The sequence below is a fragment of the Petromyzon marinus genome, chromosome 28, assembly GCF_048934315.1.
Source record: "Petromyzon marinus isolate PM22_M1 ecotype Great Lakes invasive population chromosome 28, UKy_Petmar_22M1.pri1.0, whole genome shotgun sequence".
Taxonomy (NCBI): Eukaryota; Metazoa; Chordata; class Hyperoartia; order Petromyzontiformes; family Petromyzontidae; genus Petromyzon; species Petromyzon marinus.
The window spans coordinates 12,273,317-12,300,845 of record NC_133694.1 but is presented as its reverse complement, the minus strand read 5'-3'; the positions used below and the strand labels follow the sequence as shown (position 1 = coordinate 12,300,845).

General features: G+C 50.4%; 1 protein-coding gene across 1 annotated transcript in view; it reads left to right on the top strand.

Moving 5' to 3' along the window:
- LOC116947032 (activated CDC42 kinase 1-like) overlaps positions 1-27,529 on the top strand; it is a 323,232-nt gene that overhangs the window by 255,818 nt on the left and 39,885 nt on the right. The window lies entirely within an intron of this gene.

The following is a 27,529-nucleotide window of genomic DNA, read 5'->3' as shown; positions in this document are numbered from 1 at the left end:
CGCAGACTCGTCGGTGATGCGCTTTGACGGGTTGGGCTTCACCAGATTGGTTGAACCCTCGATTTTCCACTTGTGGAACAACGTTGTACGACAGCCGCACATCCTCCCGTGCTGCGTCCGAGCCACGGTTCGGTGTTTTGATTTTCCACGTTCATAGTCGCCCACCGTTATTTGTCAGCGCAGCATAAACGTAAACATTTCCTTATACGTATTGAAACAATATATATATTTATATTTATTTGGAAAAAAAGCCATTTCGTTCCGTTGGTTCTCCACTTTACTTCCGGCGTTATTCTTTAATGGCAAGGGCGGTAAATGCGGGCATAGTGGAAATGGCACCGTCGTTTAGCCCGGACCTCGACGCTGGCAGTCACGCTCTCGGTTAATATTACATCCGGACGGAATGCCAGCGGATTTCTCCGCTTGTGTAAACTTTTCCCCCCGCCGATCCACGCGAAACGGGGGCCCCGCGCCATGCGCTGTGGCGAGTGTCGGGGGGGGTGGGGGAGAGGCACGCCGTGTCCCTGCAACCGCCACCACCACCATCTGTTACCAGTGTGGCTTGGCACGGGCCCCCAAATGGGCAACTCAGGCCAGGGGCGTCTGGACCGGAAATAATAAAGGAGCGAGGTGGGGGTCTTTTTGTATTTTTTTTTACTTTAAGCCGGAGCCTCTGTGGGTCCCCTGGTACAGGGCGGCACTGTAGGGTTGGAGAGGTGGAACGGGGTGGGGGTGCAGGAGGGATTGGTGGTTAATGGCGCATGCAAGAATGGAACAATGGACGGGGGGCGGTGGGGGATATTAAACGGGAAAACTCGGCCATCGAAATGACTTACTCCTGAAGCTAAGGTGAGAGTCCCCTTGCAAGACAACCGGTCTCTTTGTTCACCGGATGTGCGGGCAAATGTGTAAACAGATATAATTTATTGTGATAATTTACAGCTCTTTGCTCAATCCGCTGCTGGATGAAAGCCTCCCCATTCCGCGTCAGCTTGGGTTGAGGGGCCGACATTGGCGGTGAACGCTGGCCGATTGGTCGTTTTGAGTGCGGAGGCTCTGACTGTACGCTGTCGGTCGTGGGGGTTGTTTGACCATACTTCATGCTGGTTAGTGCAGATTTATTTAAAGGGATGAGGAAGCCCAGCATTGGTTGAAATATTCACCACCGATGTTCGCCGTGGCTCAATCTCAGATTTATTTGCTTCAAGACTTTTTTATTGTTTTACCATCTCAATTCGTATTGCTTCTGATATATATTTTTTCGCGTATAATTTTGTAATGGGTTCAACTGAGTCACAGACGTAGACTTGGAGGCAACACATTTATTCAGTTCCAACACACGGGGAAACTTCCCCTTAACAGAATAACAACCTAAGGTGGTGACCACCAGGCTAGCTACACTAGTTACTATGTAACTGCTACTATGGACTGGGACCAACAGCTTCGGCCTGGGTCCACGTGTTGGAGACTCGTTGAACGGAGAACGTAGATGAAGGGTTTCTTCCAGGATGAACAACAACCCTGGTCCCTCTCGGGACCCGGCTTATCGTCTCTGCGGCGTGGCCGGCTCCGCCCTTGGCCACGTCCACCTTCCAGAATCCTCGGGAAGGATCTGGGTCCCAGTCACGTGACCCCCCCTAGCCCCCTCTTGAGGCCTCTTTGTCAACACGTGTCCTCCCGGGTCAACCAGAGTGCCATGGCCTCACATAACCTCATCCTTCGGTCGGCACCCACACACCCTGTCCTGTAGGATCGGCACTGCACTTAAAGCGTGGTGCCATCCAGCGCTACCTTGCCCCTCTCGGGCCGGTACTACACCTACAGCATGTTGAGATCCAGCGATGGCACAACAATTTGAATACCTTTGTTTGCTTCACCAAGCTGCATTTGACAATAGCGTACACCTTTTCTGTGATTCCTCAACGATCGATTCGCAGGCGTCATGTGATGCGTGTGTAACGAACGTAGAGGGATTTAAGACACCGCAATTGGTACGGTTGGCTAGGTACGGTGCGAAAGAAATTCAATGCATGTACATACAAACATGGCAAAACCCGGTCCAGACTTTACTTATATTGAGCCAAATGCTGCTGGAATTGTGCTTCCCGCAAGGCCGATAGGATGCGTAAAAGTACCGTATTTTCCCGCATATAGCCCGCATACGCATATAACCCGCAGACGCATATACCCCGCAAAAATAGCGTTTTGTGTAAAACAAATTTCAGATCGCCCCCACATCCATATACCCTGCATGCATTCATATCTTTAACGTCGTTACTGCAGCTTAATTATATCATTAATACGAAGTTTACATTTGTAATACTATAAATTGTTAACAATAAAATCATAACATGCACAAAGAAAACAAACTAACTGGAAACGAGTGAACTTAAAACAGTAAATAAGTAACAAACGTAAATATCCGATAAATAAGTAACACATAACTGGTAGATAAGTAAGTACAGTTTTAGCACTGGTAGATTGCGCACTTGGCAGACAAAAGTGGCACTACGGTAACGCCGTTGCCTCGCCCCCAACCCCCACCTCTCTCTCCCCCCAGCTGCCCCACCCCCCACCTCTACCTCCCCCCAGCTGCCCCACCCCCCAACCCCCACCTCTCTCTCCCCACTGCTCTCCCGTCGCTGGTAAACAGTGCGAACACTTCAAACATTGTCGTTTAATTGTACAAACAATTAATTTAAAACGTGATAACATGTGCAATTTTAGTGTGAGTGGTTTATTCAGCAGTGCTTTAGTCAAAGGTTGCATAGTGGATAGTCCTACCATGAAAACATTTAACGAGTCATGACATGTCACACGTGTAAAATATTTTTGGGATAGCCCGCACCTCCATATACCCCGCAGGGTCTTGTTTTGTTTGTAAAAAGTGGGATACCCCGCGGGTTATTTGCGGGAAAATACGGTAGTTTTACTTTAGATTCTCTACGCGGAAGGACAGATATGTATGAAGGGGACGTATCCGTCTGCATATTTGGTCTGTCACTGGGAGGTCTGTGTGCCGGTGATGTCTGGCACGCTGCCTTTCTCCTACTCCTCCCTCCACTCATTCCTCTCCTGGGCCATCTCCAACGTCCACTCCACAGTCCCCTTCAGAACTTGGCTGTGAAACCTCCTCGTTCATGACCAAAATAAACGGCGACTTGAAGCCTTCTCCAAGCCCGCCTCTCGGTTCTCCGCCCTGGCGCTTCCACGTTCGTCGCCTTTCTCGTCCCGATGTGGTTTTCCTCTCTCGTCACGACGCGTCCTACCCCAGTCAATCCGAGTCGACTTCTCTCCGCTTGTCTGAGATGGGTTCCACTCACCCCTCACCCTAACCGGCATCTCTCAGCCAATCAGAGTTTAATTTCTCTCCGCTTGTCTGAAATGGGCACCTCCACTCTCGTCATCTGGCTCGCCTCTTCCTTTCTGCTCCAGTCCGGCCTTGCCCTGAGATCGGTTTCGTCGTCCTCATTTCTGCGGTGCACAACAATCTGCTCCTCCACAGGCTTTCAGAGTCCCGACCTGTCCAGGCCCAGAGTATATGTGGGCCAAGGGAATGTGCGTTCGATAGCGCGGGTGAGGAACCCTGCGGCTGATTATGTTAGAAACGGCGCTCGATGGAGCTTACGTTGTGATATGCCTAAAAATATCAGGCGCCCGCTCGTGCGCGCTCAAACGAAAAGGAACTGAAACGCAATTAGCGTAGCGATGTTTTCGTGCGTGAGCAGGCCGGGTGCGTGGGCTGCCGAGGATAGGCACTTAGTTACATAACACTGCGACGCAACGATGTGGAAATATTATGCACTCTTGTGCGCATGCACACACTCGCAAAACAATCCAATAGGACACGCGTACAAAAGAGACAGATCTTCCGTGTAGGCTACACAGACTGTTTTTGGCTGGCGCCTACGAAGGCCGCCATGGCACACGGACAGGGTGTTGTGGCCAGCACAACGCCCGGCTGCCTTCACAGCGCTGACGTTGACAGAGCAGGACAGGTGTTCAGCAGGTTCGGACACCACGTAGCATTCAGATGTAGACTCGTACACAACCTCAGGAACGTGTCTGAGGGTACACCACGGTGAAATTAGCTCGTGTGCTGAAGCTAGACGGATTGTTGCACCGCAGAACCGCCTTTGTCTTCTTCTGCCGTACGGCTAGCCGATGTAGATGCTAGAGCAACGGCTACACTTCCACATTCAGGTGGTCAAGCCAGACAACCGCGTGAGGATCAGCGGAGTGTACCGCTGTGACGATGTCTCCTTCGTATTTCGTGGATCGGGGCATTGCGATGTATGCACTGTACGGTCTCTGTTCTGGATGACCACAGTGGCATCATTACTACTGGAGAGTTTCTAATTGTCCATCCGTTCATCATCAGGGTATCCGCATCTACTTCTGCCATGGTTTGTGCAGTGGGTGATGCAGTTTAGGGTGCACCATGAGCAGTTTTGTGGAAGATCAAACCCCAGGGGAACTTCTGCGTTGAGTCTTCCATAACAAGGCGGTGTTTGTTTGCGAATTCTTTATAACTCCATTCAGCTCTCCAGGCTTCATCGGGGGTTCAATTCGCGTCATTGAAGGTTAAGGCAGGACTGTGGTGTTGAAGAGAGGGGACCTTCGTATAGCCGCAGATAGATCAGCTGCCGCTGATACTGCTGCTGACAAACCGGCTATAAATCTCGCATTGCAAAACCTGCAGACCCTTCCGTGAGACGAGAGGTCTTTACTCTTTGGTTCTATTCGGTAAAGTCACGTAGGTAAAACATAAAACAACAAAAATCACGACGTTTCGGCCACAACACAAGTGGCCTTCTTCAGGTGAAGGAACAGAACTGTCGGGACGACAGCACTTCAATGACCGCTGCTAAGATTCGCAGCGTCTTTTTAAGCTCGGTGGGAGGAGCAGGGTGCCTTGATAAAGGAGTTTCCATATCAAAAATAGCTGTGTTAAAGTGTTGAAGCAGCAGGGTGTTAGTCAGAAAATTAGCTGGGGGATTATCATGTTTTTGTGTAGAGGGTGCGAAGGATGGGTCACTGTGTGTGTGCAATAGAAACGGAAAAAAATAAAGATCGGCAAGAATGTGCTGTCAGGGGAGAGTAGAGAAAAGGGTTTAATAGAAAGTTCGGAAGGAATATGCTTGGTATACCATTACTTGAAATTGCTGTTAGAAATTAGTTGACGTTTGGTATGATTTAAAACGTCTTTCCAATGGTTGCTTAATTTGAAACCATCCTCTCGGTTGAAGTTATGTCTGTGTTTGTATATCTGAATGGCTTCATGGACAAATCTCTGGTGATAACCTGTAGGTTTACAGAGAACCTTGTCATCCCGATAGTTCTGTTCCTTCACCTGAAGAAGGCCACTTGTGTTGTGGCCGAAACGTCGTGATTTTTGTTGTTTTATTTTTTACCTACGTGACTTTACCGAATAGAACCAAAGAGTATGGATCCTTGCAGTCACGAAAGTTTCAAATCTAGAACGAGAGGTCTTTTTAATGCGATGGTCACCGGTAGCGCACGCGTCCCTGCTATAGTCGTAGCGCCACATGAGACGCAGTCACGTTTGTATGATCTGTAGATATATATGAACGCATTCAACGAGAAGGAATGTCAAAGCCAGGAAGAGCGACGTTTGGGTCTCGAATGAGTTGTTTGTTCACGAGCACTGCCCAGGCGTTTGCACGGGATGCAGCCGAAGTGAAGCACAAGCGATGTGGATTCTCACACGATGAACCCCCCTGCAAATGTCTCCAAAGTAGTCGTGTCTACGTCGCCGTACGTGCTTTGAATTTGCGGAGAGACAATGACGAGAGGTGAATTGCTCCTCGAGGGCTCCGCACCTGCCGACGTCGACATCCTGCGGTCTTCCCACTCTGGAGAATTGCCGCGACGTTCCGGTGACCGTGTGTGAAGACGGCTTTGGGGTAGAGCGCAAACCCCAGCGTTCGTGAATGTTCTGACCCTGCGCCTTTTGTGACGGTCACGGCAAGCGCCGCACGGATTGGGCAGTGGCGCGCCCCTTTGCAGTAAACGGCATTGTGGGGTCAGGAAGTGACACGTCTCCCCTTGGAACGAGCATTCTTTGTCCTTTCGCCTCTGGGTCCGGTTCGAGAAATGCAGTTCAAGGTGTGTTTCAATTGTCTAGGAATGTACATTTTCGAGGAACGTCAATGTACTAGGAATATAAAAAAAATTAATCTTCATTTTTGTTGTATCTCCGATGCACCGTTGTGGAGATGCAGAGCATGATAGACGCACGGCACTTGTGAATTTTATACACATATTACGCACATAAGCCTGACATATATCATGCACTGCTACTGCGACAGCAGCAATACTGTGCTAGAGTGTTATTACGACTACAGTGCTATTGTGAATAACCAAGGCACAGTGTTGCGCAAAGTGGAAGTTAAAGACCCCTGTGACACCATTTGCATGAGTAACCCATTGTGATTCACCGGTACACAATCCACCTGCTATTAATGAAATCCCAGTGCAGTTACTGCCACTTCGCTCCCTTTCTGCCCCAAGCTCTTTCCGTGGACTCTCCCCCTGCCTCCCCCCACTCCTCCCTCCACCCCTCCCCCGTGCCTTCCGATTGAGCAACCAAGGCCTCCGGTCCAAATCTTCGGGCAAATGTGAGAATGAATGAGCATTCATTCATAGGGTCGGAATGGAACCCACGAGCCCCCGACATACCAGGCGAGGGATTTGAACATCTCGCCACCGCGGCGCCCCAATGCCCGCTGCTTGCCCGCACCTCTGATTAGCACGGTTTACTACGTACGGTGCAAAATAAGTTCAACATATGTACACACAACAGTCCTCCCGGAAAACATTAGTCTCCACATAAACAAACCTTTTTACACATCCTATCAGCCGTATAGTCTTCTGGGAGCGCACAATCTCAGCAGCGTTGATTAACTGCAAGCAATTTGTTTTTAGAGGCGTGGAATGGCCATTGCAAGCTTCAATATGAAGCCCTTATCCAGACTCTGTCGTAAGGCCAATGACAAGCCCACGAAGGCTGCGCCGGTCATGGGTTCCTTCTGGCATGCGGCCTCAGTGGGCATAGCGGCAGCAAGAACTTGGTGACGTTAAAAAACACAAACTCGCGAGCCTGCGACTGTGGTCATCCGAAACAAGAGCCGTGACAACGTATACCGACGCAATGCGCCGATCCACAAATACGAAGGAGGTGATGGTGATACACGACTACTCCGCCGCTCCCGACGCGGCTATCTGGGCTTGACCACCTGGAATGTGAAATTGTTTGGCTGTTTGCTCTGGATCTACATCAGCAGCCGTACGGCAAGAAGAGATGATAGCCATCATTCTCTGGACCGGTTCCATGGACTCCCAGATAGAGCGGCGTTTCTCAAACTTGTTTGGTCCAAGGACTACCCAGCGCTCACCCCCACGACCCCTGGTGACAAAACGTATTCACTCTGTCTAAATACCTGTAATCCTAAATGATTAAATACAAATTTTACGCAGCTTTTAGTTGAGTTGTTTTTAGGGGTGAGGGGAATGGCATTTAGATCTTAGGGTTTAGGGTACTTTCATCAGGGTTAGTTTACCCCAACCTAATTTTTTTATTTAAAATCACGAGTAAAAAATATGAATTAATGTCCAAAAGAAAAAAGGTATAATAAACGCTGTCGTCATTGTCGGGATCGGCCTGCGTCTGCATCACGGCCACCACGCGCCACCTGAAGCACCGTCACGGTCCACCGGCGATCGCGATGACGGCCGGCGATCACGGTGACCACGCTCTGAAAACCGCTGAGGTGGACGAGCGAAGGCCGTGACGCGTGGCCAGCAGAACGCCATTGAGCCCCCAAGCCTGTCTTGAAGAGGAGATCTCTTCATCGCACGCTTCGATGAGCACGGTTGGCTACGTACGGTTGGAAAGAAGTTCAACGCGCGCACGTTTCTGGCTAATCCGATTCTCCACTCGCTGCAGTGCACTGCTTTCTCTTCCCATTCTTGTCGCTGATTCATCACCTGGCGCATGTGACATCCTCCTGCGTTCATTGTTTTTCGCGAGGTTGTTTTAACTGGCGTGACTCACTCGGGTTCTCTGAATCACACTTCGTGACGGCGCACTTAATTTATTTATTTAGTAGCGTGCGTTTCCAGTTTTTTGGCTGCTGCTATAAATTTCCACACCGTGATGAGCCACTACGCTGAGCTACCATTTATGGTCAGGTCGTTTCTGAAAAAGAACTGCATAGCTCCGTGGGCTGCATAGCTCACCTGCTAAAATAAAATGTACTTTAGTTTACATAGCTCATCTACATCGATGGTCCTGAGCCAGAGGTAAAGTGTGTCCACGTTTCTGCGGCAGGGACCAGTTTATACATTAGAAGATAACAGGCCAAATGACCCACTAACGGACCGATTAGCTCATGTGTCGGTATCACCCGAGGGGACATCACGTGAGCGGTTCTAATTTTTCGATGCGACCGATAACATTGGGTTACTGTACGTGCTATCCTTTTGAAATGAATGAGCGTGTTAACCACGTAAATGCATCGATACAACTAAGTCTTGGGACCTGAGGTAGTGCCAATTTCGGCTCTGGCCAACTGAAAGGGTTTAACCCTTTTTCGGAAGAAAGAATAAAATAACTTTATCAGTACGTCTTCAGGTTAGAAGACATGCCGAGGCTCGAACAAGGCCATGCAGGAGGGCGCGTGGCACAGCTTGGCACCAGCTATCGCAGAGCGCTGCTACGCCTCTCTAAATAAAATCAATGCTGAGCCGCTTGCGCCGTTCCGAGATTCGGCGGTGAACGGGACACCCACCCTCCAACTTGCAGACAGAACGGGAATGGTTTAGTGGCAACCCGGGTCTCTGACCCTGGAATCTGGCCTCGTGTTCCCATGGCTGATAGAGGACGGTGGCCCTGTGCTTACAGAACCCAGCCCGCAATCAGAACATTGCACATCTATATCGTGAGTCCGTCATCCCATTAGCCTTGCAATGTCAATAACCTGATTAAGTGGGGGGGGGGGGGGGCTGATAAACGGGCAGATGTTAGTAAGTAACCACGCTGTGGGGCAGCCGTCGTCAGTGGTCGTTGCATGGATAGACCGGTCCTTGCCAGGAGAACGTGGATTTTATTTTTTTGTCATTGTGCCGCGCCGAGCAGGAGACGACTTGACTTTGACTCAGGGCCGTGCGTCCGTCCGTCCCTCGGGTGAAACGGAGGTGCGGGCGATGTCTCGGCGCGTGTTTGCGCTGCTAGCGACCGCCGTCCGCTCATTAGATCTGTCGCCGTGAGATGTGCATTAGTCGCAGGGCAAATTTGTTCAGCATCGTCAAATGTTGTTCCTGGCCTTGAACCAACACGCCACGCGCGCTCTTAACGATCCCCGCCTGCGTCACGGGGAATCGATGGGAAGCGTTAAAACACGAAAAAAAAAGAGAACGGAGCCCTGGCGGGGGATCGTTTTTAATTAAGCGTAGCTCCGTGACCGGGAGATGCACTCACCCGTTGTCGTAAGAGAGAGACCCTGGGAGGGAGATTTAAGAAGCCACGAGAGAGAACGGAAAGGGAAATAACACACACACATGAGAGAACTATAATGTGATGATTGTGGAGCCGCTCTCCGTAAATAATGTCTTGATTTACAAACTGCTTTACGGTGTTCCTGGTGGAGTAGCGGGATAGTGGTTAGCACATTACGTGGTAGGCTGTAACAAGGGAGAAAACAATGACTCTCATGGAGATGAGTCAATATTATTTATACGTATATAATGTCGTCATTAAGGACTTACCTCATGCAACAAAACTGGGGACGTACTTTTTTTATTTTAATGGGTGCACGAAACTTGCCAATAAAAGAGCCCGCCTTACAAGGATGTGCAAGTCTCGCCGGCCACTGCGATGGCATCGTTGCGCGCGACACCCCTTCAGGCATCGCACGTCCACGGGACAATTGCCGCAAACCGCATAGTGCAGCTCGGAACGCGGCTAAATGTTTATCACTGCGTAAGACGATTTCTGTTCCTGGGCAGCGTTATTTTCTAATTGCTTATGCCTCAAAAGTATGGAAAATGTCTATTATCCCCCACAGACTTTGCTTTTGTGACCAGGACTTTGTGTGGAGGAATGACACAAATGCACACCACGTTTTCTCATTGAAAATAGGAACATATCAAAATATCACTGTCCTGGCAACAAAAGCAAAGTTTGTGGGGAATAATGTCTATTTTGTGTACGTTTGAGGCATGAGCAATTAGAAAATAACACTTACTACCCAGGAACAAAAAGTAAATAAGTGTGTTGCACAGTTAAACTGTCTACTCTGTCTTGTGTCTGTCTTGTGTCTACTCTGTCTTGTGTCTGTCTTGTGTCTACTCTGTCTTGTGTCTACTCTGTCTTGTGTCTGTCTTGTGTCTGTCTTGTGTCTACTCTGTCTTGTGTCTACTCTGTCTTGTGTCTGTCTTGTGTCTGTCTTGTGTCTACTTTGTCTTGTGTCTGTCTTGTGTCTGTCTTGTGTCTACTCTGTCTTGTGTCTGTCTTGTGTCTGTCTTGTGTCTACTCTGTCTTGTGTCTGTCTTGTGTCTACTCTGTCTTGTGTCTGTCTTGTGTCTACTCTGTCTTGTGTCTACTCTGTCTTGTGTCTGTCTTGTGTCTACTCTGTCTTGTGTCTGTCTTGTGTCTGTCTTGTGTCTACTCTGTCTTGTGTCTGTCTTGTGTCTACTCTGTCTTGTGTCTGTCTTGTGTCTGTCTTGTGTCTACTCTGTCTTGTGTCTGTCTTGTGTCTACTCTGTCTTGTGTCTACTTTGCCTTGTGTCTACTCTGTCTTGTGTCTGTCTTGTGTCTGTCTTGTGTCTACTCTGTCTTGTGTCTACTCTGTCTTGTGTCTGTCTTGTGTCTACTCTGTCTTGTGTCTACTCTGTCTTGTGTCTGTCTTGTGTCTACTCTGTCTTGTGTCTACTCTGTCTTGTGTCTACTCTGTCTAGTGTCTGTCTTGTGTCTACTCTGTCTTGTGTCTGTCTTGTGTCTACTCTGTCTTGTGTCTGTCTTGTGTCTACTCTGTCTTGTGTCTACTCTGTCTAGTGTCTGTCTTGTGTCTACTCTGTCTTGTGTCTACTCTGTCTTGTGTCTGTCTTGTGTCTGTCTTGTGTCTGTCTTGTGTCTACTCTGTCTTGTGTCTGTCTTGTGTCTGTCTTGTGTCTACTCTGTCTTGTGTCTACTCTGTCTAGTGTCTGTCTTGTGTCTACTCTGTCTTGTGTCTGTCTTGTGTCTACTCTGTCTTGTGTCTATCTTGTGTCTACTCTGTCTTGTGTCTACTCTGTCTTGTGTCTGTCTTGTGTCTGTCTTGTGTCTGTCTTGTGTCTACTCTGTCTTGTGTCTGTCTTGTGTCTGTCTTGTGTCTACTCTGCCTTGTGTCTGTCTTGTGTCTACTCTGTCTTGTGTCTAATCTGTCTTGTGTCCGTCTTGTGTCTGTCGTGTGTCTACTCTGTCTTGTGTCTGCCTTGTGTCTACGCTGCCTTGTCAAAAGTAAAAACCCATTTCGAGTTCGCCGGATAATCGCGCAACAGGTTGGACCAGAGCAGGCGCGTTGTGGTCTCGCTGTTGCATTCTCGTGTAAAGCAACTCGCAGGGGGAACAACTTCCCTCCAATTAACTCGCTGGGGGGGTGGGGGGGAACCACACCTGGCACTGCTGCTGCTGCTGCTTGCTAAGTCAACAAACTCGCAGTCGTTACCATCGCGCCAACGTCACAGCCACTGCCCTGGTACACAATTCATATCCGCTGTCACGGCTTGCGGGAGTTGCTGATGACAGGACGGCGAGAGCCATCATGCTTCTTTCACCTCTAAGCGATGTCAGCCACACGACCCCATGGCACCGCTCCCCCCTGCCCCCCGCCCCCCCCCCCCAAAAGCATTTGTAAATCGGACGGTGGATCACTCTGTTGGCCTTCGCGACCAAGTATTAGAAACTACGCACTGAGATTATTTCAACTAGACTATTTGCTATTTTGTAAAAAAAATTACCAGGTGAGGCCCCACTGAGCTCCACAGCTCTTTTGCAGAAGCGACCTGGCCACAAGTGATAGCGAAGTGGCGACTTATCACGTGGCAATGTACAGCAGCCAACTACTCTGAGCGCGTGATGTTGATTCTAAATGTAGAACGAAAAACCGGAGGACCCGGAGAAAAATCCACGCGACGACGGCGAGAGAGAGACATGAAAACTCCAAATATACAGCAGCAGCAGGCGTCAGGGTCAGGATCAAACCCTACGACCTCCTCCAACTGGGACGAAGCTAAGCAATAGTTTCCCACGACTTAATAACCAGGCTGCAGTCCACATAGATTGCCAGTATACTCACTACGATTAAGAACCAGGCTACAGTCTACATTTGTTTTTTTTTATTATTTCTATTATCTTTATCCACTTTATTTATTTTTCCTATCTACGTGACTTTACCAAAAGAACCAAAGAGTAAGTTTCCCTGGGCAGTGGTACGTCCGTGTTGGACTTGTATGCCTCGGCACACGTCCACACATTCAGGTTGTAATTCCTTGAGGAGGATTTTTGCGAATTAACCCTTTCCCATTCTGATGACGTTCGTGTGTACGTCATCAGTCTCTCTTCTGGCGATGTACGCGCGGCGTCCTCGTAGGCGAACACGCACGGCAGTATTTATCAGGGGCGGCCGGCGGTTTGAAACCGCGGAACTCTGCGGCAGGCCGGGGGCGGGGGAAGCGCCACCGCTGTGCCACGGTGACCACGCACACTTTGTGGAAGGGTCCCTCCTCCTCGTCCTCCCCCACCTCCTCCTCCCCCTCCTCGCCCGCGAGTGGAGACGTCGGTCGGAGCCACGGCGGGAATTTGGGGCGAACGCGAGGACCTGAATCGCGCCAGGAAATAACTCGCTCGCTCTCTGTCGCCCTTGTCATTGCTTGAGGAAACGCCATGAAGTCAATGCCACAACTATAAACCGCGATTCTTTTTTGTATTTAACCAGGTGAGGCATCACTGAGCTTTGTAGATCTTTCTTCAGAAGCGACCTATCACAAATGATAGCCCAACGAAGTGGCCTATCATCGTGTGTAACTTTATAGCAGCGGCCAAATACTTTGAACGCGTGACGTTGATTCTAAAAGTGGAGGGGAAAAACCGGAGGACCCGGAGAATAATTACGTGACCACGGGGAGAGAGACACTGCAAACTCCGAATATAGAGCAGGCGTCAGGGTCGGGATCGAACCCGCGACCTCCTGTGTACCAGGCGAGGTAGTTAACATCTAGCCACTCACCCACGTCCGTCACCATTCGCAAATGAGGCATGTTAATCGCAACCTAAACTGCTTCCAGGTGTCTGTCTAAAATAATTACTTCAGCTTATTATCGTCATTGTTGTCAATAGCGGAGAGTAATCTGATAGTCACTGCTCTGGTTTGTTATGCTGTAGGAATGTACTTTGGCTTTGTGTGGGCTAATATTATATTGGTACAAGACTATAACCACGGCACTGATTCATGGTCCGCATCACAGATGCATTGTGTCACATGGATGCGTAACAACCCAGCTGACATAAACACAACATTATACAAATGTGACATTTTAATGTACATTGGACACCGTGTGCTAACATCGGCTCTGGGGAAACGAAGACAGACGGTGTGTGTGTGTGTGATCCTGGGGAGCGGTGGTGTAGCGATCAGCACGGCGGTTAGCGCGCGGTTCGGGTGCTACGCTACGAACCCGGCTACCCGAGTTCGAATCCCGCACACGGCCAACACCAGTGACGATTATCTGAACCGGCCCTGGGCTTCCCTTAGGTCTACTCAGCCTCAAATGAGTACCTGGTGCAGTGGTGCAGTGTGTAAACATCATCGCCACTGGGGAGACAAAGGCGGCCGGGCGTGGTGCTGGCCACCCACCCCCTCGTGTGCCGCGCCGGCCGACAGAGGTGCTCGCTAACAGCACTTGCCCCAACAGTCTGTTAAGGCTATACGGGGTATCTTTGTGATGCTGGCCACACCATACCAGACTTGATAGGTGCTCGGAAACAGCACCAATACAGCACTGCAGTCTATATGAGCCAAATTACATCACACGCACGCACCTTGTAATATAATCTGTCTTCTATCAAGCGGATGCTCAAGACCCTGTGGCATCATAGGCAAGAGCACAGCAATGCATGCTGAGAGTTGCGTCACGTGGAATCAACCGAACTTTGCAATTGACTCAAAAGTTGCAAAGTTTAACAAAACAGCATTCATCAATATATCTGTCCTTGCGTCAACAATGATCTCAAGGCCCCCCTCGAGAAGAGAGGCAATGAATCTCGAAAGCCGCCCACGCATTCCTTGACACTGACTGTGCGAGCGATGTTTTTCTAACCCTACGGAATAGCGCAGACGCAGCAACTATTGCAGGACTGTGTAGATATTGTTTTTTTCCTTACGTCTGCGCTTCAACATGTTTAAATCTGCGCACGGTGGAGAGTTATGCTGCAGTGTGCATTGTGATTTTCATCATCCGTGGATGCCTTGGGCAAGGGTCCATACGAAGATCGTTTGCAGATGTTTTCACAGGCATCTGTAGAAAGCGATAGGTTCATCTCCCCTGCCTCCCTCAATCGCTCGAGTGGCCTAGAGGGATATTCTCTGCGCCAAGGTCTGCGTCTGGTTTCCCCCTCTTGCGGCCACGCCAACCGCCTCACCTCTCCCACACCGCCAGGCGCGGATGAGTTGCGGTCACAGCATGATTTGCGGTGGCTGGGAGATGTTAACTACCTCGCTTGGTGTCCAGGAGGTCGTGGGTTCTATCCCGACCTTGACGCCTGCTGCTGCTGCTGTATATTTGGAGCTTGCGGTGTCTCTCTCCCCAGGGTCGCGTGGATTTTTTCTCCGGGTTCTCCCGGTTTTTCCCTCCACACTTACAAACACGCATTCAGAGTATTTGACTGCATACAATGTCCACGTGATAAGCTACTTCCTTGTTCTGTCATTTGTGATAGTCAGGTCACTTCCGAAAGAGAGCTATATGACTCAGTGGGCCTTATCTGTTAAAAAAAATGTTTTAAAATATTTAATTCAACACAAAATCAGAAGCTCATCAGTTCGATTCCCGGTACCGCATCGACTCAGCCTGTCGTCTGGGGCTAATATCCGATTTTGTAGGTTCTGGCCCTGCCATTGTAAGGTAGAGTTTCCACCACAAGGTTCAAGGCCACCACCTTGCTTACTTGAGCAGAGACACACTGGCTTGTGAAATTCGATGTTTTCATTTATACAGGAAGGTCGATTAAACACTTGTTTCTCTATTACTCTGCAGTTATGACGAGGTGTGAATTCCACTACGTGTGTATGTGTGTTCGACTTTTTTCGCACCGTACGTAGCCACCCATGCTAATTGGAGGTGAGGGGTGAAGGACAACAAACTACGGACACAAAGAGCAGTTCTCATGAAATGAGTTTTCAATCGCGACGACGATTTAAAAGTGCACAGCTCCCAGTGGCTTCCAAATATCGGAAGGAAGAGCGTTCCAGACGGCCGCATCGTCAACATCGCAACCATCATCACCATGAACCACTTCATAATCATGCAGGTTCCTCCTCACCATCACCACCATCATCACCATCAACGTCAACATCACAACCATCATCACCATCAACATCACAACCATCATCGCCATCAACGTCAACATCGCAACCATCATCACCATGAACTACTTCATAATCATGCAGGTTCCTCCTCACCATCACCACCATCATCACCATCAACGTCAACATCACAACCATCATCACCATCAACGTCAACATCACAACCATCATCACCATCAACGTCAACATCACAACCATCATCACCATCAACGTAAACATCAACCACTTCCTCATCATGCAGGTTCCTCCTCAACATCACCACCATCATCACCGTCAACACCATCATCACCAAATCATGTACGCACGTTGAACTTCTTTCGCGCCGTACGCAGCCAACCGTGCTAATTGGAGGTGAGGGGTGAAGGACAACAAACTACGGACACAAAGAGCAGTTCTAAAGAAATGAGTTTGCAATCTCGAAGTCAATGTGAGCAGTGTGGGCAGTGTGCATCCCCTTTAGCAGTTCTTAGTCACTGGACACTCTTGCAAATAAGATGTCCGTCTCACGGAAATTATTCACGTTAAAATACATTATAGGGGTTTTTACTTCGAATTTCCACATTACTGCTGCGGAGACAAGTGTCGACATTGGATGACGTCTGTTGTTTAAAAAAAAAAACCGTGGTAAAGTGTTACTCTATTTATCAACGCTGGGGAGGGTGATTGGCTGAGGGGGAAAAAAAAACCTGACCCCGAATTTTAACTCGCAAAACGTTCGTCGAGGCGCTTCGGTGACCACGTGGCCGAGCGGTGGGGCAGCGGTTAGCGCACTCCGCTACGAACCTGATCACCCGAGTTCGATCCCCCCACTCCTACCGATCGCGACGAAACATCAGCGGCGAGCGATATCCGAGCCGGTCACTTGTTTCGCCCCATCATCGACCCGCACTGCCCAAGTGTATAGAGCTCCAGGCCATGACTTGTGACCGTGAAAGTCAAAATCGCCCATGCAGGGGAATTGTCGACGTGTCGCACACTCGGGTTTGTGTGCGAGTGTCTGGGCCGTGTGTGGGCGCGTGTCTTGGGTTGTTGGGAGCGGTGGGGCAGCGGTTAGCGCGTCCCAGTGACAATTATCTCAAGCGGTCCTGGGTCTCCCCTAGGTCGACTCAGCCTCAATTGATTACCTGGTGCTATGTGTAAAAACATTGCCACTAGGGAGACAAAGGCGGCCGGGCGTGGTTGCTGGCCACCCACCCCCTCGTGTCCCGCGCCGCCCTTCATAGGTGCTGCTCGCCAACGGCACTTGCCCCAACAGTTTTCAAGGCCACGCGGGGCGTCTTTGTCGTTGTGGTGCGTCTTTTGTCTGTGGTATAAACCACAGCCACTTCCGCTCGCATAATGGGAGGAGGATTTTCCCAGCAAATGAGGCATTGTTGGGGCGGTCTCGTGCCTGCGGGTGCCATTGTTTGCCGCAGAGAGAGCGCCGTGCGGTGCCTTTCCCCTTCCTCTAGGAAAACTTTTCTCTCCTCCTCCTCCTCCACTTACTACTCCGCGCACCGCCATGCGCGGCGGGCAACATCCGGAGCAAAAAAAATAATTTCCCCCACTCGACTCGGCCGCAGGCGATGAGAATAATCCACAGCCCCCTCGTCAGTCCGCTGCCGGGTTAAGCCCTGCCCCCCCCCACTCCGTGCCGTATTGCTCATCGGGAGGTTATTTTTGACGACTACACACCCTACTTCACCTTGCCCGCTAGCCGCAGGTCGGTCGGACTGGTTCCAATATCGCTCGCCACTCATGTTAGCCGGGGGACTTGAACTCAGCTCGCTGGGTCGCAGTGAAGCGTTCAGTGAAGTGTTCAGTGAAGCGTTCAGTGAAGTGTTCAGTGAAGTGTGCAGTGGAGAGCGCAGTGAAGCGTTCAGTGAAGCGTTCAGTGAAGTGTGCAGTCAAGTGCACTAACCACTCACTGTGTATGTGTCTACTCACCCTATTGATGGCGTATAGGCCTGGTGAAATGGATATGGAGCATTCCAATGTGATGGCTCTGACTAAAGTAATCTACAATACAATGCAATTTCGATGCATATCGTGTCTAAATGCGAGCGCGTCTCAAGACGCGAAGCAGTAACGGTGGGGGTGTTTAGTTCCTCTCAAAGGTCGGTCGTAGGCAGTTTCATTTCATTTATTTTATTTATTAGGTACAGCCCTGTGAGCCATGTGGCTCTTGAATCATGTGCAACCGCAACAAAACAAAAACATGAACAAGGAATCATCTTCTTTGGTTCTTTCGGTAAAGTCACGTAGAATGAGAATAAAATAATACATTGATAAAATAAAATAACACAATAATATTCTCACGACGTTTCATTCTACGTGACTTTACCGAAAGAACCAAAGAAGATGAGTCCTTGCAGTCACGAAAGCTTTAAATGGAAAAATGAACAAGGAACATATTAAAGTGACTATGCGCAACAGAAAAATGCAGGAAAAAACAGCAAAGTCTTCCAGAAAAAACACCGTTTATCAACGCTGTGTGCAAAAATCCCAGTGGGATGCAAGTCAAACAATAACAACCTTAAGACAATTTAGATTAAAGTTATCAGTCTTACTCTGTACTACAACAAACACCACATGGCTAAACCAAAACGTTTTCGAAATCACCAAAATAAAGCTTTAAAAACAATGTAACAGTGATCATAGGAACTGTGATTAAAATTTAACAATAAACGATATACATAACACGTACGACAGAGACGAAGAGGAAGTTCTAGCGCCTGGACTTGAACGGAGCAGGGAGTCGACAGCACGTATGGCTGGAGGAAGGAGGGTCTAGACATTGGGGGCAGCAGAGGAGAGTGAGCGACCTCCCACCGAGCAGAGTTTGATTGGGGCCTTCGACAGAAAGCCTTCAGATGTGAGAATTAAGGGGTATGTGTGGAGTGGAGAGTGCATGCAGGTGAGCGGAGTGAGATGAGAGTGGAGAGGTAGGGGAGTGCGTGGAGGGGAGTAGAGTGAGACGAGAGAGGTAGGTGGGGATGGAGGGTGTCCATGGAGGGTTTTAAAGGCAGTGATTTAGCAACCTGATCCTGTACTTTGGGCTACAGTGCGACCGGCCCAGATAATTTCCCAGCTATCGCTGAGTTGGGCCCCAAAGAGCATGAGCACTCCTCCAACTGATCGCGTTCAGCCTTCCGTCTCCCCGTGACCGTTCTCGCAACGAGGTTATTGGGCCGCAACCGTCACGCCAGCCCTGGTTGCCGGTCGCCCGCCAGCTACCCACGATCCTCGACCACGCGAATCCGCCGGTTCGTCGTTCGAAACCCATCCTTCGAATCCCTGCGAGCGGCGCAATGTGGATGGCGCGCTCGTGGATTGACGTGGCGGGGGGGGGGGGGGCACGAGGTGACACCACACATGGCCGTTAACCTCTCCCACCCCACTCCCCCTATCACCCCCCCCTCCAGCTCATGCTGGAAGTTCTGCTGACTCAGGCTCGAGCTCTGCACAACGTAAACTCGGGGCGGGGGGGTGGGGGGGGGGTGCGGATGTGACCCGGCGCACGTGGAAGACTGAGGAATGCACCGATTAGGGGGACGAGCTGTGAAGAGCGGGGCAGCGGCGTCGGCGTCGGCGGAGAGAGAGAGTGAATCTGTCACGGCGGCAGTGGCCGCGGCGTTTACGGCGCACGACGAGGGGTCGTGTCCCGAGCGCACGTGCGTGGGAGCGGCGGGATTGAGTCTCCATGGCCGGGCGGCCGGCCTCCTCGCGGCGTGTAATGGGCGCTCGCGCGCTCAGCACCTCGCCATGGGGACGCTCGCTCGAGGCCTCGCCCCGAGGTCGTCGTTTCGGTCACCGTTAGTGCCGCATCTTCTTTTTGACCGCAAGCTGTTGACCCGCGGGGCAGATAGTGGCGTTTCTTTGAGTTGTTGCAAAAAATTTTAAAAAAAGGCAACCTCGAGGCTGGTTTCAACATCACTGTGTGTCATCAGCAGACTGTGGTCCATTAAGCAAATGCCAGAGGGTGGCCAGATGTGATGGGCAAAAGCCATCTGCGAGCGCTATGGGAAAGTCCTGCCAATGTTTCCTGCCCAAGCTAATGCTAAGGTCCTCTCGATCTTCAGCGATGAGCCATTGGTGGAAATTCGACATTCCCATGACGGAATTGTATTTGTTTTTCCATTGGGTAGCCACGTATGATCATATCAACCACAGACGGATGATGGGCAGAGTCTATCCCACAGCTGGGATTCGAACTTGTCACTTTCTGATTGAGAGTTAGGCCACTTTGCCACAACGTGGCAGGGTGACCCAACTTGGTAGTTTATGGAAAACAAAAAAGGTTTATGTAAAAATAAAATCTCCGTTAAACTTATCGTTAATACGAATGCTCTCGCCAAGTTCGTTCGCGCGTCAATATCGGGAGATGCCCGCCCAGGGGTTGGCTCAACCTGCCATCTGTCTGGGGTCAAAAAGCTAAACACCACATCGTGAGAAGTCAACAATGGTCGTTCGATGGGTAGGTCGCCTTTGCCCCTGCAACAGTAACGTGGAATCCTCACCTGTGGTGACGGGTCACCAATTGAGATGAACACCGCAGCCCACTACTTTATTTATTCTTCCTTTCATGCGGATGCGGATGTAGATTGCAGAGACAACGGCTATAATTTCACATTCAGGTGGTCAAGCCAGACAACCGTGTCAGGAAGAGCACGGAGTCGTGAAATTGCCGCGATGTCTCCTTCGTGTTTGTGGAACAGGGCATTGCATCGTTATACGTTGTTATGGTCTGTTCTAGATGGCCACAATGGCACACTGCTACCAGGGATTTTTTAATTACCCATTTGCGCATCAAACATCCACATCCGCTGCGATGGCTGTGTTTATTTGCGATTCATATATATTTATTTTAGCGACCTGCTTCCCTTTTCTCTATTTTTAGTTTTTGTTGTATTGTTTGTTGTTGTAACTCGCTGACCCCGTGACCCGACTGGACACCTGTGAAAAAAACAGCTTCATAGCTCATCGGATACCTCCTCCTTCTCCCCCAGGATAAATGAAGATTCTGATTCTGATTACATTTGGGATGAGAGACGCTTTCTCGTTTGCCAGTGACAGTGCTATAGAATCAATAGTGTAGTGCGGCAAAAGTACCGGAGGTCTTGAAAACCAGTAGAGGTGATAATGTACGGGTGGTTTTGTATTCTTCGGCTTAAATTCTCCCATAATTATTTTCAAAAAGGGGGGCTGTAATATTCCGTGGACCAATCCCCGTCGCAGGAATGTGGAATTAACACGTCTGGCTGGGACCGCCATTAGAGGCGGGCGCCATCCTACCCTCGCTTTGAGCGTCCGGAAGGTATTCATTGACATTTGTTTTCTAAATTAAAGGTGCACGCTGGAGGCAATGCCATTTGCCTTAACCGACATGCCGTGGCTCGCAAAGTCGAAACACGTGTTCCCCATTCTGGAATAGATGCCCCATTTATCCGACGTCACCTTTCCGCACCGGAGCGCCGTATCCTGCTTTTAGAATCCGAGCCGCTCCGTCGATGTAACTTGTTCCAGCTCTCTAGAACGCAGTGTCCTGCTCTTGAAAGCGTGTTCAATTCCTAGAACTCGGAGTCATGTTTCTGGAATGTGTGTTGTGCATGCGTGTGTCCGCGCCTTTGTTGACAGTGTCGGAACGCGGCGTCAACGTCTAGAACATTCATTCCGATTCCAGTGCACCGGTTTCGCCGTGAGATGTGGTACGTGTGTAGATTTCCATTTAGCAAAATGCGCGCTCTGTTTATCACACGCGAGGCGATGGGTTCGCTGCCGTGCTCACTCTGGTCAGTCACAGCCTTGTTTGCCACGCTCAAACCAGAATGAGACGCAGTACTTATTGCTGTCAGTGGCCCTGAGCCAGTGGTGGGAACTCCACATTGACATGGCGAGGTGCCAGCTTCTATATTGATGTTGACTTCTCACGGAGTGGTGCTTATAAGTCGAGGATTTTTTTTTTGGGTTAGATCGCGTGAATACAAATGTGTCGTTAACCCCGCCACCACCCGACACAGCCAATTCGTGAGGTTTGTCACGTGAACAAAACGTGCCAATTAGCTACTACTTGAGCACACCGGCGCGATGGTGAGTAAACCCAAGGCATTTACAATTTGAGGACGACTTTTGCTGGTAAAATATTAAAAAAAATTGTTCCGTTTTATAGTTTTTAGTGTAATGCGATTGGACCCAAAAATCGATTTTAAATGCACGATATTGGTCCCGACAGCACCGGCGTGTTAAATCCAACCACACAACTCAGATTCATCGGCTGATAGAATGAAAAACGCAGCGTTTGAAATCGCAGATCTCACCGGGCCTGATCTTGACCGCTTTAAGCAGGACACGTGATCGACCGTCGCCCAGACTAATAATTATGATAACCGTGGAGCGTTTAATCGGAGTCCGCCGAGCGACCGGTCGAACCCGATCAGGATCCTTCCCTAAAACCCCCCAAGTCGCAGACGGATGGGGTCCACGGGCGGGGCGCTGCTCCGTCCAGTGCTCGCCAAGCTGCGTTGGGCTTCCACTTGCCGAACGAATACGTTGTAAGGTCATCGTTACACACAACGAAGCGCTTGCCGCGAATGAACCACAATACCTTGGTGATCTTGTCAAGGGGCATGAACTATCACGCAAAACTCCGGTCATCCTCGCAGCAGCAGCGGCTTTTGGCGAATCGTTGAACAAAGACGGTGGTCACCGCATCGCACGCTTTCAGATGCACTTCTGCGGCCGTCTGGAACGCTCTTCTGAGATTAGAGACCAACTGGAGTTATGCACTTTTTATTCATCTATGTTGAAAAGGCATTTCTTTCGAACTGCTTTTTGTGTTTAGTTTGTTGTCCTTCCCCCGCATCTCCGATTAGCGCGGTTGGCTACGTACGGTGCGAAAGAAGTTCAACAAACATACAGACATGCCCCGTGCTGAGCGAGCGAAAACCCTCCCTGGAATCGCTCCGCTAAGCCCACTCGCGGTGTCTTGCTGGCAACAGCTGATTTCAGGCGAGATAATGAATGCACAGCTTCTCAAAATATTCCGTCCCTCTCCAACCAATAGAGAGAGACCTGTGCCCTTTGCTCGCGCCAGGGTTTCCAGGCACACACGAAAAAAAGGCATCGCTTTCAACCCAAATTGACCGGCACGGTGAAGTATGGTCAAACAACCTCTCCCTTACTGAAAAGGCACAGGGAGGCCTTCATCCAACATTGGATTGACAGGGGGCCATACATTATCATTTAACTTATGGCACACATACCAACACTCGTGCACAACACGTGTAAATAATTATACTTAGTTTGCACTGGAGAAAAGTAATTTCCTGAGGCTTCAATCCACTGTGTTTTGTTCGAAGGGACGTATCGGGGGTGCTTACATTCCCGTAGCGGGTGGCGTCTCTTCATCGGACAACCGCCGTGCACTCCTCACCAAGTGTAAATCATTTAAAATTACGCTGGGCTGAGCGAACCGCAACTGGGAATCAAACTGGGAACCTTCCCGCTGGTGAGCCCCATGCCGTAAACCGCAGCGCCACTCAACAAGCCACCGTTAAACCTCGCATTAGAGGCATTCGCACCAGTTAAATCACCGATGTTGACGTTTATAAACTTGGCTCTGGGATTAAACTCTCTGGCACTCAGTGCTCAGCCTAGACCCAGCTTGCATCTGGATTTAATGTGCTTTTTTTTGTTTGGTTATATAAAAAAAGCCCCACAGCTAAGCTGGTGGATGGTAATTGATGTGACATTTTGGCAGGAAGCGAGCTGACCTGTGGGGGGAGGAGGTAATGGGGGGGGGGGGGGGGGGTGGTGTTGAGCGGACGCCGGGCATGGGGGAGCTGAAGATGCTTTTCCAGTTTTCTTTTCAGCGGTGGGACTGGGAGGGGGCGCCGGGGGGGGGGGAGGGGGGGATGTGGGGCGCACCGCTCGAAAATCAGTGCCGTGCGGATGTTACCATGCGGATGTTACCGTGCGGATGTTACCGTGCGGATGTTACCGTGCGGATGTTACCGTGCGGATGTTACCGTGCGGATGTTACCGTGCGGATGTTACCGTGCGGATGTTACCGTGCGGATGCGTGGTTCAGTGGGGGGGGGGGGGGGGGGGGGGGAGACTCGTAATTTTCTGTGTCAGAGCCACTGATTCCCCCCGTCTCCCGTGTCCAGCCGTGCTCCTGCCAAAGCTGTTGCTGGGCCCCTGTGACCCACGGCCGGCCTTTACCGAGCCCAGCCTGAGCCACATTGCCAAGGGGCCACACGGGCAGCTTCATTCCTACCCCCCCCCCCGGCTCCTCGCTCGCAATTCCTGCACCCTTTCCTCAGCGAGGCTCTTGTGGCAGTGTCCCACGTGGCGGGGAAACTCTGTCTCTCTCCCTCTTCATTCAGCAGGGTGCCTCCTTGTGTGTACGTTGTTACCGTCTGTTTTGGAGTTGTTTTGTAACGTGACCAAGTTTCCCCCCCCCCCCTTGCGACGCACATCGAGGCCGGATTTCAGAAGAAATCCAAGACCGGCACAGGCTCTGTAGGCTTGTCATCGGTCCTAGGACACAGTCTGGAATAAGGGCTTCATGTTGAAGCTCGCAAAGGCCATTCCTTGCCTCGAAACAATCGCTCGTGATTAATCAATGCTACTGAGATTGTGCGTTCCCAGCACGCCATACGGCTGATGGGATGTGTAAAAAGATTTGTTGCCAGGAGGACTATTGTACGTATCGTATGTTGAACTTCTTTCGCACCCGTACGTAGCCAACCGTGCTAATCAGAGGTGCACTGCTCGCCCTACGGCCGGCCACACTTGATTTGTGTGCTCATTTAAGTCCAACGTTGAGAAACCAGAATCGCGATCTTTTTAGTTATCCTGGAGTTCTCTTTTTTTATATATATAAAACAAACGTCCCCGTAGGGGCACGTGGTTCAGAAAGTTGCAACAATAAACAATAAAAAACGCCACTTTTTTCAAATTTTCTTGCTGTGGTTTTCACACCTGATGATGATTGGTTGTGTTGCAGTCGAAACGTCGTGAGAATTTTATTGTTTTATATTTTTATTATTTTATTGTTTCCCTTTTACGTGACTTTACCGAAAGAACCAAGAATAATAAACAATACGTCAAACGGAATGTAGAGAAAACGTGAGCAGGTCGCGAAAAGTAAATGCATAACAAGATAAATAGGCAAATAAGTAAATAGCACCTTGGCAGCAGATGCGGATACCTGATGCACAAATGGAAAATGAAAAACTCTCCAATTCACAACATAGGTTTTCACGAGCAATATTATCCATAAGAGGGTTTTAGATCGCATAAATATAAATGTGTCGTGAAATCCGCCACCACCTGACACAGCCAACTAGTAAGGGTTGTCACTTAAACAATTCGTTACTAGACGAACACACCAGTGTGTTGGAGAGTAAACCCACAACTCTGTGCTCTCACCTGATGAAGCTGATCGTAATTACCAGCGAAACGTCGTAATCGAATTGTAAATATTGTGGATTTACTCTCCAATACACCAGCGTGCTAAACTTGTAACTAATTGGCATGTTACGTTTACGTGACAAGCCTTACTAATTGGCTGTGTCGGGTGGTGGCGGGGTTAACGACACATTTATATTTACGTGATCTAACCCAAAAGCCTCTATAATGAATACAAACTCTCTGGTGTGCGACTGTGGTCACCCAGAACAGACAGTACACCATAGTGTAGGATTGGTAAGCAAATCACTAAAGCAATCAATAGATAAAATAGATAACGTTTATTAGTTGGGAGATTGACAGACTGAGTTGACCCCACCCTGACCTGTATCAGACCGTTCCGAATGTGAGTCGAGTTCCGTGCCCCAGATCTGTCTCGCCAGATGCACACCGCGATGAGCATGAAAACAAACAACCACGAGTTTGGCTTGCACTTTAGAGTACTTGTGACTTATCCCCAGCTCCGGGGATTACGTTCGTTCAGGCTGTCGGATGACCGGCAAAGGGTTGAACCTCCCTTTAGCACGGCATGAAGGCGCCCGGTCGAGCGCTGGGCGAGCTAGGCAGGTGAGCGATGTCACGTTGTAGGGGGGGGGGGGGGGTATTGTAAGGTGTTTTCAGGTCGCGCTCATCACGCGCAAAGTGCTCGTCGAGGAGCGTCGAACCATCTTCACGCCAGCGCCGGTCGCCCTCGCAGGAGCGGCGGCTTCTGGGCTCGGCCATCGAACGAAGACGCCGGTCGCCGCATCGCGCCGCACTTCCGGATGCGCTTCCAAGGGCCGTCTGGAATGCTCTGCCTTCCGACATTAGGATTGCCACTGGGAACAATGGATTGTTTAATAATCTAGATTGACAACTCATTTCTTTCTCGCTGCTTTTTGTGTTCAGTTTGGTGTCCTTCCGCCGCACCTCAGATTAGCGCAGTTGGCTACGTACGGTGCGAAAGAAGTTCAACGTGAGTACGTACATACGTGCCGTGACGCGGCTCCAAACAGACAAGCGGAATACAACCTGGAAAGCGAATGTAACGTACAGCTCCTTTCTCAAATCCTCCGCCGAATGAAGGCCTTCGCACACTGTGTTTGCTCACAGGGCTAGAGTTTGCCCAAACTTTACCGCATTGGTCGAGTGCGGGAGGGGGGGGGATAATGCCGAGTGCCGTTCCAGATATCGCTCGCCATGGGTAATGACCGTCCACGAACGCACTGCTCGCTCCATGTCTCCACGCTTCGAGTGGACAAAGCACAACCTCAACGCAGAGGGAGAGTTTAAAGAAATCGAGGTTCTTTTTTTCCCCATTCACTACGCATTGTTTTATGCCTGGTGGTCACACATCCAAGCGCGTGGGTGGGACTGGGTGCTCGAGGCTGCTGCGGGGCTGCCTTTCTGATTCTTCTTGTCGTGCGGCTGCTGATGTAGACGCAGAGCAGCGACTGCAATTTCACATTCGGGTGGTCAAGCAGCGGAGTGCGTCACTGTGACGTCGCCTCCTTCATAGTTGTGGACCGGAGTGTGTGGGGGGGGGGCTGCGTTGTGGGCAGCAGACGGCAGTGCAAAAAAAAACACGTATTGTTGTACTGTACTATCCCCTCCCCACGTCTATGTTCCCCACCTTCATCAACCCACAATGCTCGGTGTGGCGAAGCGCGGTCAGGTAAACCTTTTTCTCCCCCCACTGGCGAGCGTGCTCCTCGCTAGCGAGCGTGCGCCTCGCTAGCGAGCATGCTCCTCGCTAGCACCTCACTAGCGAGCGTGCTCCTCGCTAGCACCTCACTAGCGAGCGTGCTCCTCACTAGCGAGCGTGCTCCTCGCTAGCACCTCACTAGCGAGCGTGCTCCTCGCTAGCACCTCACTAGCGAGCGTGCTCCTCACTAGCGAGCGTGCTCCTCGCTAGCACCTCACTAGCGAGCGTGCTCCTCACTAGCGAGCGTGCTCCTCGCTAGCACCTCACTAGCGAGCGTGCTCCTCACTAGCGAGCGAGCGCACCTCGCGGCTCGGGGGGAGTAGGTGGCAGTAGGCGCAGCCAAATCCGCTGCCAACGTGCCGAGGTTACGCGGCCGAGGTGTCTGTGTGTGGCGCGAAAAACATCGCGAGCGCATGCCGGGGGATCTGCAATGTCGACGTGGGAGAGGATTACTCCGCGCTAACGGTGACGGTGTCGTAAATGCATTTGCTTAAAGTAAACAAAATTTAAATATATATGAGGACGTGTAAATATCCTACACGGCTCGGACGTGAATGCAAGGCAGGTTTCTTTTTAAGGCGACACAATAAAGGTGCAATGAAACGTGGACTTGAGACGCACGCAGACGTGCGTCTCAAGATGCCGCACGGACGTCAAAACGGCGTGCGTGTTTATTTTGTCGGGAAAGACGGTCAGCCGCGGGCAGTCTCGAGCACAGGGGGCTGGCGGGGGGGGGGGGAGTGACCGT